The sequence below is a fragment of the Chelon labrosus genome, assembly GCF_963514085.1.
Source record: "Chelon labrosus genome assembly, chromosome: 23".
Lineage (NCBI taxonomy): Eukaryota > Metazoa > Chordata > Actinopteri > Mugiliformes > Mugilidae > Chelon > Chelon labrosus.
This window is the reverse complement of record NC_140356.1, coordinates 685971-692180: the sequence shown is the minus strand read 5'-3', so window position 1 is coordinate 692180 and position 6210 is coordinate 685971.

Below are 6210 nucleotides of genomic sequence, written 5' to 3'. Positions count from 1 at the left end.
CCTACATGCGCAGAACTGGATGGTTTTTAAATAATAGGACCTTGGATGAGCAGCTAAATAAATAGTTATTTCATCTGTTTCCTCGGTAACCGCTCAGTGGAAATTAGACAGACACAAGAGATTTTTTTGTAGCTTTTAGCTGCGTTGCTGCCATTTTTTCAATTCTAATTGAGGTTGCCAGGCTAGTGGGAGGCTGCTTCTTCAAACTAGAATGATGATGTACTGGTTCCCAGTATGGAGGCGATGTCCTCATTCTCATGAGACAGTTTCATCCTCACAGTGAGAGTCAGTGTGCTGCTCACTGCTCACTCATGGCTGGGTCGACCTCTTTGTGGTGCAGCTGTGGATGTGCAGGTAGAAAGGCAGCTTCAGAAACTGAGGTGTGGCTGTCCACTGCTTGTATGGAATAAATACAATCCAGAGAAAAAAGTCCTTGTGAGTATTTAAATACATGGCAAATAATGCTGATTTGAATTTGACAGAGGATGAACTGGCATAATAGTGTACTTGCCATCAGCTCTGATCTGTGCTTGATCCAGGCCTGTGCTGGCATCTTATGGAATGTGAAAGTGTCTCAATCTTTAAAATAATGAATAAATAACAATAATGAAAATCAACACTGTTGGGAGGTGGGCCATAAGCTGAGAATAATATTGCGTATGTGCAATATTTGTTCGTAATTGTTATTCTGGTGTAATTGTTCTAGGTTGTGGTCCAGAATTGTGAGTGCTCATTGTTGCTCTTGACTTGTGCTTTTCTAAAATTGTAATTTGTATATCTTTGCACTTCACATTTTAATGCTAAGCATACCAAGTTGCTTGATTTCAGTTGCAAACATTGCAGTTGCATACAGTTGTCTTAAATCTCCTCTTTCTTTCACCCACTTATAAATATGCTCATTAATAGCTATTAGTGCAAGTACATCAAACTGTACCATGTTCATTTGTATCAAGGTTTCTGAACCAGCAAAATATGTGTTCAATTTTAACTCTGGTGCTTTTTCTTGGTCCTTCTCAATGCTTGTCCTTGGAGTCCAGTATTAATAGTTTTTCTTGCCCCTAAAACAGATAACAGACCCACGCTATTCAGAAACATGGCGACACAGCCCCAGAGAAAGGACCCTCTTCAGTGCAAACACAATGACATTCGCCCTACTTAAATCTAGTTCAACCTTTCCCCCAGTGTTTCTCAGCTAAATACTCTCTAAGGACAGCAGCTGGAGCAATTTAGAAGCTGGCAGAGCTGACTTGGAGCAGAGTGATGGGAGTTATTGGCCCATGTCATTGAAGAGAGAGATACCTCTAAGGCTGCTGGAGGGACAGCCAAACACATCCACACCATGGGCCTGCAATAGGAACATAGCTTTTTTGTTTGTTTGTTTTTTTGTTTTTTAAATAATGCAAATGCTGATATGTTAGGTGGTACATTTTTCATTTCTTCACACTAACTTTTATCATCTTGATTATAACTAGGCCTGGGTTCCAACAACAGCCACACACTCAAGCCATGACAAGGTCATCAAGCAAGCATTCAGCAAAATGCAAATTATACAAAGCTTTTGTATAATTATATAAATAAAAAAACATCAAAACATCATGTAAAATAGCATTAGTTATTACAGCCACCCTCATCCCACCTCACCCATCTTCATGTAGGTCCAATGGGTTTAAGTTATCTGCTCTGTAAGTACACCAAGTTTTTAATCTTGTCATTCTGATTAATATTTTTCTCATTCAGCCCTTTTTTAGAAAACGGGGCATGGTTCTTTCTGGTTGGTATTTTCGAATCTCAACAGCTTATATGGACATATGGAAAAGCTTGGTATAAGTAGTGCTGCTGATTAAATCATTGACAGCTGGTAAACTATTCTTCACACCTGACTCCTGTAAGTAAGCACAAGAAACAGAAAGGGGAAAGAAAACAAGCCTCCACGAGACAGAGGGCAAGACACTGGGCTGGTTGATGGGGCCAGGAGACGCAGTTCAGGAGCATGTAAGCCAGAGATAATGGAGATCCTCCAGTATAACTAATGATGACCAGGGTCCCCTGAGCCAGCCCTAACTGTAAAAATACTAAATCTGCATTTAACCTATTCATTCATTCATAAAGTAGTGTGTACACTCAGAGCAGAGGGCACCCAGCTATGCATTGCCTGGGGAGCCCTGTCCATGAATACAAAGGGATGTCAACCTGTGACCCTATGGTCCCAAAGCTACCTTTTTCTGATCCCTCTTTTCCTTGTTATTGTGAAGTTTTAATGTTGAGTGTGAAGTTTCTCAGTCATCCAGGTCATCGTATATCCAAAAAAAAAACGTTTAAGAAAGGCAGTTTATGCTGTTCAGTGCGAGGAGGAATGTACAGACTTGTACAATGGAGAAACAAAACAACCCATCTACAAACACATGCCCCAACACAGGAGAGCCAGCTCATCAGGAAACGATTCAGTGGTACACCTACACCTGAAGGACAAAGATGTTCCTTTGAAGACAACAACGTCCAGAAGACGGATGCTTTAAAAGAGGAGTGTAGGAAGCATCTATGCCAAATTGGAAAAACCTTCTCTGAACAGGGGAGGTGGACAGAAATATAATTTGCCATCAGTTTACAATACAGTCTTAACAACTTTCCCCAAGAAGTTTCAACCCCATTCACATCTTGAGACTGGAGTCTGATAATTTGTTGTTGGAGCAGGGATAGGGACAAACATTCCCCCCTTAACGACAGGTAAGTATCTAGCCATTAACAAGATGATAGTCGTGCCAGCATCTGGTCGTTAACAGACACTAGTTAAGCAAGTTTCTGATGGACTACATTCACAGATGTTCCTATTTAAACCTCAACTCCCAACAGTCCTTCACAACTGAAGAAGCCTCAAGAAACTCTACAAGTCCAGTTGCCTTTCTTCAGCATTTTTGGATAAATGTTGAGTGTTGTTTGCAGAATATGGTGAGTAAGTAAACTCTGTATGACTGTGGCTCTATGGTTGACCTTGGCACTCATTCGCTGATATCAGCAGAGAGAGATCTGCAGAGAAAATAAGCAGCTAATAGGCTTTGTCACCGACTCTCCACATTTAATTAGATTAAGATTCACTGCATTTCCCCTTTTCACCTCTCTTAACCAGCTGTCTGCAGAAGACACTGGGTAAATGCCTAGCAGCTGCAAAGTGACTGGAAGAGTCCAGCTCCAAAAAAGAAGAATTATGTGCTCTGTCAGTCTGTTTGATCTATGGAGCTCTTTGCCTCAACTCCTCACAGACAAAATGGAGATCTCTGCTGAGTAACAGCCATTTGGAAGATCAATACAACCTTGGACATTGAATAGAGAAAGTTCATTAAGCATGCAAAGACATGTCACAATGAAGACATCTGAGAACAAATGCCTGTATTGATTTCTGAGGGGGAGAGCCTAGGCTTTGAGGGCTGCCTTTGGAGAATTTCTGTGTACATAACATTTGGGTTTTGGCTGTCTTCAGCAGACTGAGCTCAAAGTGCTGAACAAGTGAGTGTCCTTTATTAAACCTCCAAACTAAAGGCAACAGTGTCCACACAAAAGAGAATTAACTGTGTGATTTGTTGCTTTGTGAGTAAATTGCATCCTAGAAGATAAGACAATTTTATTTTTGATGATGTTTCTTGTTCGTTGCTTGTTCACATTATGGATGATAGGTCTGACTGGCAGTGCATTTCATTCAATGTTAGATTGCACAGAGGACTAATAAACCCAAATCTACTGACAAAATCTTTAAATTATTTACTAAACATTGAAAATTCATGATCCTTGTTCCCTGGTTTCTGTAATGAAAGGTGGAGGAGGAAGACAAGAAGAGAGAGGGATGGGGAGGTTTGGGGTTGAGAACTGAGACGAACAGAGAAAGAAAGAGGGTTAGGACAAGTACGTTTTATAAGTAAGTGCAGGAAATAGAATGATATGGAGCGTGGTCTAGTTCCTCAACTGAAGTTATAGTGACTTCATATAAGGCAAACAAAACTTACAGGACAGGAACAGGGACCAGGACCTTTTCAGCATAAAACAGGAAAACACCCAACGCACGTTAGAAAAATCACACACGCTAGAAATAATGCATCAGAACCAAAAATTCAACATAAATTACAATAAAGGTGTTTTCTGATTTTGGAGTCTGTGTTTCCACAGTCCTACAGAATCTGAGCACTGTCCATTATTTGTTCTTGCACACCATGACATTGTTTCAGTATTAAGACTGTAGATGGGCTAGGCCCACCTGATTTTCTCAGTGCCCATCCATACTGTGATTTCTGACAAATTTCTGACAAATTTCTTATCTTTGAAAACTTTGGAATCTATTGCATTGGATGTTGCGACTTCTGACTGAGATGTTTGAGCTGAGATGAGGTCTCATCTCATTGTTATCCCTCTTTGTTTATTTTCCTTTCCATCTTTCCCTGGACACATGCACCCTTCGATAAGAGGGTCATGTATTTTTCATGTATTTCTCCAACCTGCCTATACCTCATTCATACATTATACCAAACTCACCTGTAATGTTAATGTTGTTCTCTTGTTTTCTTCTTGTTTATCCTATACCAGCACACTGTATAGCCACTAAGCGTTTCTACAATAAGTATTTTGGTTCTCTATTCATTATTTTTATTCACAAACCCCTATGTAACATACATCACCCTTGTTTGTGTAATGTTTAAATGCTTTATCCAGATGTATGTTTGAATGTATCTTGTTCCTCCTGCTGCTCTCTTTCTCCTCCTACTTACAGCGCCTTTCTTCATGTCATCATGTTTCATTGTAAAATGGGATGTTTTTAATTTTAGTTTACTTTACAAACTTTACACAGCAACAATGGACATTGCAGAACCAAACCATTTCCATGTCAGTGAAGTGAACACAACGACTTTTATAACCATCTTTATCTGTATATTTGTGGTTGCTCAACCTTGTAGAGATGTGACGTTTGCCAATGAACTGAATCTATTGAATCTATTGATTGATTGGCTCTTTAAATGAACGATGGGAACTGAATGATATGTTAAATTATTTTCTGCATTTCACATGGATGCATTCACAAGAAGGAGAACAGAGACCAGGGGAGGGCAGAACAGTACACAAGCATTGCTTATTGGATCATTTGGAAATATCGCATAAAGTCATCTGAGTAGTCCACACTGCCACCACGTGAGTGCCTCAGTGCGCAGTGGTCTCAAGAGGGGTGAAAACACGATTCATTTCAAGAGAGTGTCTGGCGACTCAAAAGGACAGAATGAGCCAAAGAAATCACAGCACCATCTGGATGCACATTTGTGATGACAAAAACTGTAAAGCAAAGTGTAATATTTGCCAGAATATCATAGCGCTACAATGGTGAGCGTAGCTGCCTTCCAGGCAGTTGATCCAGGTTAGATTCCCAGTCAGCGCAAATGTCTTTACCGAATTTCTCACGGAAGAAAGTATCTCTACCATCACCATTTCAGCATAATACAAACTCACGTAGCCCACCAATAAAATATGAATTTGTGGGACGTCTAAGTATGAATGATTCTGATCTAAATTTTACCACATAATTCCACGGATTATTTCCTGGATAAAATGCGTCTATTATCTTAAAAATAAATAAATATCAAAATGTCTTTTAAACAGCTCTTTGAAAGGAACAGATCCACAAGATCAGCTCCCTTCAAAGAGCCATAAGTCCCATCTTTACAACCTTGGTGTGTAGCCTACTGGCAAAAGTGATGCACCCTTGAATCAAAGGAAACAGCACTACGTCACTACAGAGAACTGGGTGGGCATTTTTATATTCAGGCAACAAAAACTCGAATTAATATAATTTTTAATTATGAATGATTATTGATATTTTTGGTTGGTGCTCAGCTGAAGAACTGAGCCTCAAAAGGTGTTTGTAGCATACACTTCCACACTGCAGAATACTTTACTGTATTACTGTTGTGGAAACTTAAGTCGTCACACATTCCAAGCGTACCTTTCTCTGTGAGTTCCAACAGATCTATACTTATCTAAAGAGAATATAAAGGATATATGAAATTACATAGGCTATTAATTTCCATTACAATTACCATGGAAACAAAGCATATTGAAGCTGGGCCAAGCAGCTCCAGTCACTTGCCTGAAAGGTTGTCCTCTTAGAGTAAATAGTTCTGCCACTGTTAGGTTCCATATACAACAGCCAAATCACAGATAAAAGGTGAGGAAAGAGTT